Genomic DNA, 8,289 nt, shown 5'->3' with positions numbered 1-8,289 from the left:
GGGCGCTATGTAATTGGGCCAGTAATGGCCTTCGCCCTCTCATGGGCACGATAACCCTTGCTCCCCAGAGCAATATGCCGTTCTGGCAGGTGATTGTAATTGTCTGTAATTGAAATAGGGCTTCATGTCATCAGACTTTAGCTCGCCTGACCATCCATTCAAGACGTGCTCCAGGACATGAGATAAAAGTGGATCTGGGCTTGTCCACTCACGGATTTGTTTGGCCTGGGCAGGGGAGGAATCCAAAAAATTTAGCACTAAGATAAGTTCCCGGGGAATTGGCACCTTCACGTTGTTATCTGGTGGTGGGGGGGGGGGGGGGCTGGCGGGGCGCAGCTCAGCGTGTCAGCATGTGCAATATGGCTTCCCGATTAGTGAATAAAAGTGTATTCGTAAGCAGCCAATATCAGTGCCCACCTCTGGATGCGAGCAGATGCCATTGTGTGGGGGGTATCGCCTTATCCACTCCAAATAATCCCAGCAGAGGCTTGTGGTCAGACATAATGTGAAAATGGTGACCGTGGAGGTATTGATGGAATTTTCAAACACCAAACACAAGAGACGAGCCCTCCTTCTCAGTTTGAGAATATTGTCGCTCTGCAGCACTGAGTGTGTGAGATGTATAACCAATGGGTCATTCAGAGCCATCCACCATCCAATGTGAAAGTACAGCCCCGACTCCATAAGGGGATGCATCGCAAGTTAAAATCAATTCTTTCTTTGGGTCAAACTGGCCAATGATCTTAACAATTGTTTTATCTTCAGAAACGCACCCTGATGTGGAGCTTGCCCAATCCATTTACGGTTTTTCTTAAGCAATGCGTATAACAGAGCCAGTACAGTTGATAGATTTGGGAGAAATTGCCCTTAGTAGTTTATCATGCCTAAGAAAGCCTTTAGCTGTGTAATATTTCTTGGTGCAGGTGTGTCGCAAATAGCCTTGACCTTTTCTTCTACGGGATGCAGGCCCCACGCGCCAACCTTATGGCCCAAGTAAACCACCTCTTTGGCTTGGAAAAGACATTTTTCTAGCTTCAAGCATACCCTCGCTTGTGAGACGCGCTTCAGCACCTCTTCCAAATTAGCTAAGTGTTCTTCATCAGTTCGTCCGGTGACTAAGACATCATCCGGATAAATAACAACATGGGGCAGTTCCTAAAGCAGATTTTCCATGTTGCACTAGAAAATAGCACATGCTGATGAGACCCCAAAGGATGGTCAAGTATATTGATACAATCGTCGATGAGTATTGATAGTCACAAATTCCCTAGAGCCTTCTTCCAACTCTACCTGCTGGTAGGTGTGGCTCATGTTGAATTTTGAATGTGATGCCCCCTGCCAATTTCAAATATAATTCATCAATCTTCGGTATCGAGTGTCTGTCAAGTTTGGCCACTCTGTTTACAGTTAATTTATAGTCACTGCATAAGCGAACACTTTGGTCTGGCTTCAGTACGGGTACTATGGGTGCTGCCCATTCAGAAAATTGCACTGGTTGTAAGATACCCAACTTTTCCAGCCTGTTTATCTCGGTCTCGACCTTGTCCAGTAGAGCATAAGGGACTGGTCTGGCTCTGATAAATCTGGGGGTTGCATTAGGGTCTATGTGGATTTTGGCTTGCAGCCCACGAATCCTTCGTAGCTCATCACTGACAATGGAAGTGTACTTTTGCAACAATTCCTGTAAGTTTCTCGTTCTGATTTGAAAAATCTTGGCCCATTGCAATTGAATCTTTTTGAGCCAGTTGCAACCAATTAAACTGGCGCCAGCCCCAGCTACTACTATAAGGGGTAAATTTGCAGACTGGTCCCCATACTGCAACAGGACTTGACATATCCCTTTCACTCTCATTCCGTCACCTGTATATGTTTTTAATTTAGTGTCTGATTCTTCCAAACTCAAAGGATGGACTCCTTTATTCAAGTGTCTGAACGTATGTTCTCCTATTGCAGACATTGTTGCCCCAGTATCGACCTCCATCTTGATGGGTTGTTCATTGACTCTAATGACTACCTGGATTGGCTCAGTTCTCCCACTTTCAGGTTGTATAATGAATAGATGTCAGATTCTGCTTCCACTGGTGTTCAACGAGACAGATTTCGTGATTTCTACCTTTGTTTTTAAAATGCTGTCTCAGCCTCTTTTTACAGTGCCGCATTGTGTGACCATTGCAGTGGCAGAACAAGCATTCGATATTTCTGAACTGTCGATCGCCTGCAGGCTGCCTGGATGCATTTCCCTCATTAATGTCATGAGCTTTCACTGTAGTACTGTTGTTCTTCAGTGGTCTGTACATAGTAGGCGTTCCCCACCTTTCTGTGGAGTCCAATGTTTTCGCACCTTTTGTTACCACCCTTCCCACCCTACAAGATGGACGGCACCATTTTGTGTATCTGTTATTGCCTCCGAGTCTCTAACAGCGCAGTCCACAATGTTGCCAATTCTAATGCCTTACTGAAGCCTAGATTAGTTTCAGATAGCAATCGCTTTTGAATAGCATCGTCCCCGATTCCACATATCAATCGATCTCTCAACATGTCATTAATTGAAGTTCCAAACTCACAATATTCCGTTAATTCCTTTACATAGCCAGCGACTGTCTCTCCTGAAGCCTGTTCCTCGAATTGAATTTAAAGCAGTGCATAGTGACTGAGAGCTTTAGCTTCAGGCAGAGAGATCAATTAACTGAACAAACACTGGTGGTTTATTGGAACTAAGAACAGGACACTAACACCATGTGTTCTTCTTCACTCACCTCCAGCTCTAGACTTGCAGTTATGCAAGAAGCCCGCGCTGTATAGCGATTGGTCAATGCAGTCACATGGTCAACTAACTACATTCTCTTAAAGGTACATTGCACTACGCTTTACCAGAGTATTCCCCATCTAGGGATTACCTCCTCTACCATCACTCGAGCAATAATTATGGCTGAACAATCTCATGTGGAATAGGCTTCCACCCACCTTGTAAATTCATCAATAATAACCAAACAATAGCTCTTTCCTCGACTCAGTGGGACGGATCCTGTAAAATCTATTTGCATCTGCTCCCATGGCTCCTATGGTCAGGGCTGGTGTGACATATGGACTTTGACTGCCTTTCCCAGGTTATGTTGGGCACACACCAGTCATCGCTGACAGTGTTTAGCGACGTCTCTTCCCATTCCTTGCCACCACCAGCATCTGCTCATTCTTCCCAACATCGCCTCCTTCCCATGCTGTGAGTTCCTGTGGTATCTGTTCATAAGATTATGCTGAATGCAACATGGTGCTACCACTTTTCCTTCCTGCTGCCAGACGCCCGTCAATGCCTTTGACCGCTACCTGCTCTTCCCACTGGCCCTTTTCCTCCTCCCCAGTATCTCTATGTAAGTCTACCATATTTTCTTCTTCTGGCCCAATTGCCGCCACAGATATCCGGTACCTGGGGCTGGTGGTTGCTGCCTCCTTGGCTGCCTCTACCACCCATCGGTTACCTAATTGCTTGGGATCTGTTCCCTTCTGGTGCGTCTTAACCTTTATCACTGCCTCTTCTAGTGGTAATTTCACAGCCTCCACTAATCCCTTGATTACTGTCTCATGCTATACATGTCCTTCTCCCAAACTAATGTATCCCCTTCGACTCCATGTTACCATGTAATTGTGCACTACCCCGAAGGCATACCTACTATCAGTGTGAATGTTGGCCTGTTTCCCTTCGGCTGTACAGAGGGCTTCCCTGAATGCTACTAATTCTGCCACCTGGGCTGAGAGGTCCACTGTTAATTTTCCACTGCTGAGGACATGTTCCCCTTCATTAACAACTGCCCGACCAGTACATGGAATTCCGTCCACATATCTACGGGACCCATCCACGAACAGTGTCACGTCCACTCCCTTTAGTTTGTCCTCTTTCAAAATCTCTGGAATCCCTTCCTCTATTTCTTACAAACAACTGTGCTCCTCCCCTTCTGACAGTATTGGGTTGGCCTTATTATCGTGGACCATTGTGACCAATTTGTCTTTTGGTAGTAATATCGCTTCCAATGCCGCCCGTCTACAGTCTGATACTGTTCTAAGTTTTCCTGTGTTAAGTAGCTCAACTATAGTGTGTCTTGTAAGCAGGATTATTTCTCCTGTCATTACTATAGGCTCAAAGGCCTCACTGCCCATGATGCGCAGTCAAGTGCTGCCACACATCAGAGCATACCACTCTCTACAGGGGAATGCTTAGTAGAGAAGTGTCCCAATCATCTCATCCAGTTCCCGTGTTCTTGGGTTAACACCGCACTATAAAATCTACCCCTGTTGTTGGTACAGTTTCCCCATACAGGGTAATCCTAGCTCTGGTGCATGGATGAACGCCTGTTTCAGTGCGCTGTATGCTTGTTCCTGCTCCTTGCCCCAGCCTATGTCATCCTGTGATGCCTTTCCTCCTTTAGTCAGGTCCCGTATGGGCGCTGTGATTTTTTGCAAAATTCTCTACAAAATTTCGACAGTAATTAAATAAACGCAAGACCCGTCTAACACCTTGCACATCTGCGGTTTTATGCATTCCCTCTATGGCCTCCTTTCTGCTTTGGGAAGCTCCCTATTGCTCTGTGTGACCCGGAATCCTAAGTACTGGACTTCTCGTTGTCCCAGTTGGGTTTTCCTCGAGCTTACCTTAAAGCCCACAACTTCCACCAACTCTAGGACATGCCTGATTCAGAGTGTCGCACATTATCCATTGTAAAATCGCTGGGCTATTGTGGAATTCCTGCGGTAAGTGTGTCCAGGTGTACTGTTGGGCCCTATCGTGAATGCAAACTTGTCCTGGGAATCCTGGCCCAAAGGTATGGCTCAAAATCCATTTGCTATGCCTAGTACGGAGAAAATCCTGTGGTCTGGGTGCTCTTTAGGTGTTACTTCGTTTAGAGCTGTGCAGTCAATAGTCATTGAGTAAGATCTGTCAGGCTTCCGAGCGGGCCAGATGGGGGAGTTAGTTCTGGACTGAGTTGCCCTCACTATTCCTTCCCGTCATTTACAATCTTTCACTTGGACTTTTTGGTTTATGGGGGCAAATTTAGGAACATACGGTGGTGCTGCAGGGGTCAATCCCATCCCCTCATATGGGGGCGGATTGCCCCTGTACCTGGCTGCCTCCTCTTCCAAGTTTCCCTGATCGATTTGATCAGCTTCACCATCGTCAGTGGCGGGGGCACTGCTGCCACCGTCTGGCAGCCCTCTCCCTCTGACTGCCGTATATGGGGGTTTACTCACCTGTACAGTTGTAAATATAAGGTGGTAATAACTACTGCCCCTTTTGCTCTTGATCCTTCTTCTGGCCTATCTACCAAGTTTTCTGTTCCTGGGAGAGACCCCTCTGGGTTCCATCCGTCTTTCTGCATTTTCTTAATGATCTTTCTCCGATGCACCACTATGAAACTTGTAAGGGAGCTCTCCAGTTGCTAGTTAAGGTCCATAGTGCTCTCTATATCCTTCTTCTCACCCAAAAACCTCTTGTTTTCTTTAGTTATGTCGCCCTACGCGACCTCAGTTCCCAAACAGCGTGGCTCCTCAGGGTCTGACACCCCTGCGCAGCTTTCTATCCCATCTGCGCGTTCTACCTCCTCTCCCGCCTTGCCTCCTGTCCTGAGTCCTCCTTTCAGATTCTTTGTATACTCAGTCAGACCTTTACTCGAATCAGCGTACTGCTCTAACTATGGGTGGTAAATAAAAGTACTCATTAGTTTGCAGCGCCGTTCCGATGATCCTGGTCGAGTATCCTACCGGCTAGCCAAAACTGTTGCAGTGCTACTCAATAAACACCAGGAGACTCAGGAACAGGCTTCGATCATTTAATCAAGTGTATGCAGGGAGAGTCAGCTCGAGTAGCCCGAGACTGAACTCTACAGGTTACAGCAAAATCACCCTTTTTATACACAGTTAGTCATATACACATGCAAACACATACTAAACAGATGTCCTTTTCCCCCGTGTACATATACCAGGCATTGTTCTCATCCATGCAAGGCCTCACATACAATGTTGATTGTGCAGTCTAGGGCTACATCCCATCTCAACTCCCACTCCCCGGCCTTGCCCTTTCTCATAGTAGCTTGTCTCATTCGTTATAATGTCTATAGTACATCTACAAATCTTCAGTGCTGCTCTTTTCTGCTTATGCTTGTATTTTATTTTTACTAAAAGTCACTTCTAACTAAAATTATTTAACCCTTTCAGTGGGGGACAATATGATGAATATCTGCACCAGCACCGACAGAAGCACCAGCCTGCTGCTCAGGGACCTGTACCTGAACGGCAGAGAGGGAAGCAGCTCACTGGAGGTACTACAAATAACAGGACCTACAGGCAAAGGCTAAACAGCAGTAGTTCAGGAGGCTCAGGTTGGTTTGTCAAGTGTGGCAAACATGCAGCCTCCTGGAAGACCTGCTTCTGCTGCACCTGGTGGCCACACATTACCAATGGTTGTCAAAGTCATTGCCACCCTTAACCTTTCATCTGCCCACATTCTTCCAGTACTCTACTGGAGACATTTCCCAGTCAGCGGTACACAAATGCATAAGACAGGTGACTGATTGGCTGTTTGTCAAGGCTGCCAATTATGCCAACTTTGTCTGCAATTACACCAGAGTGAGCAATTGCTTGGGTTTGTGGCTCTACCTGCCTTCCTATAAGTGAAGGGCATCATTAACTGCACACACGGCAATCTGGGCCCCCAGATTAACCAGGAGAATTCATCGACTGCAAGGGCTTCCACACTATCCATGTGCAGCTGGTGTGCAACCACAAAAAATTATTTCTGCAGGTGTGCACATAATTGTAGGAAAGCTGCCATGACGGCTGGGATTTAATGGAGCCTGCCAGAGTGGGCTGGGTGGCGAGGGGGCCCATATAATCACAGGGGAGGCCGTGCAACTCATTCCTGCTGCCAGGAAAACTGACCACCATTTAGTCAGCAATGGGAATAGGCCAATGTGGGAGATGCACCCACTGAGAAATTAGACTCATTATTGATCCACTTAATGACGTTAGCCACTGGGATTTAATGGTGGCTCAGGGATTCTCCCAATCTCACGTGGGTCTCCTGTGCTTCCTGAAGGCCACCCAGCAAACACGGCCAGGTATACCAGCAGCTTCCTGAGGAAGCGGGGAGGAGGGGGGCCCTCTTTCAAAGGCACTTAGTGCCGATCGACGGACACAGCAAATTGGTAGCAATATTATGCTGCAGGTGGCCTTAACGAGCAGAGAGTGGGACTTCTGCCCATCAGTGGAAGGAAGTCCTGCCCTTGAGAGCTGCTGGCCAATCCGATTGGCTAACAGCTCTTGCAGTCCCAGCAGCTGGTCCCACGAAGAAGATCATGGTGACTGGACCTAGTCCCAGGACTTTTGGACAGAGAGGGATCAGGCACCTTAGGGAGGGAGGATGCGAGGGAGACGGGGGTGGGTTTTGGAGGTCAGGCGGGAAGGCATATAAAGTAGGGGGTTGTTTCATCTTGTGAGAGGGAGGTTGCCCCTGACATGCACAGAGCAACCCCAAAGGATGTATCCCCCCCTTCCTTCCTACCCTTTCACCTATGTTGTTGAAAAGATGGCATTCTTCCACTGCACAAGCATATTATGGCAGTGGAGATGGATTGAATTAAGAACCACAATAGGCCTAGGGGGTAGTGTGGGCTAGTGGGCACCTTACCCACCCCTCTGTATTTTAGGAACTGGGTCGGAGGTGGGCAGGAAGGCAGTGGGCTACTCACCTTTCATATTTTACATAGCGCCCAACAAATACATGCCCAGCTAAGGCCATAAAATACAGCCCTTTATGTTATATAGAGGTAATAGCTATTGAGGCTGATATCATCATTTTTGGGTGGGAAGCAAGTGGTCTTCAAAATGGAATGCAAAACATACAGTCCCAATGTTATTCCACCCTTCTGTGGCTATCTTGAATGGGTTCTTCAGGTAGGCAGTCAAGCTAACTGCTGGAAACAGGTGGGAGTCTTATTTGACAATGCAAATCAGTTTCAATAGAACGCCAATGCAAACTTAAGTATCAGCAGACAGATTGTGTCCAGTAGTATAACAGCCTAACCAGCAATGCTTAAAAGGACATATCTTTTTATTTTTTTTTATTTGGCCAGGATGACCAATAATTCCCCTTGTCATCCCTAAAAAATCAGCTCACCTGATACCTGACCCCTGTGCTGGGAATAGTGTCTTTTCTCCACCCTTGAAATCAAATTGTCTGGCTCAGCTTTGTGGCGGAGCTGCTGCAATTCTTGTCACTCCTATTGGCAATTTGCTCTGACA

The sequence above is a fragment of the Cetorhinus maximus genome, chromosome 2 (assembly GCF_964194155.1).
Source record: "Cetorhinus maximus chromosome 2, sCetMax3.hap1.1, whole genome shotgun sequence".
NCBI lineage: Eukaryota > Metazoa > Chordata > Chondrichthyes > Lamniformes > Cetorhinidae > Cetorhinus > Cetorhinus maximus.
This window is presented reverse-complemented; position numbering follows the sequence as displayed.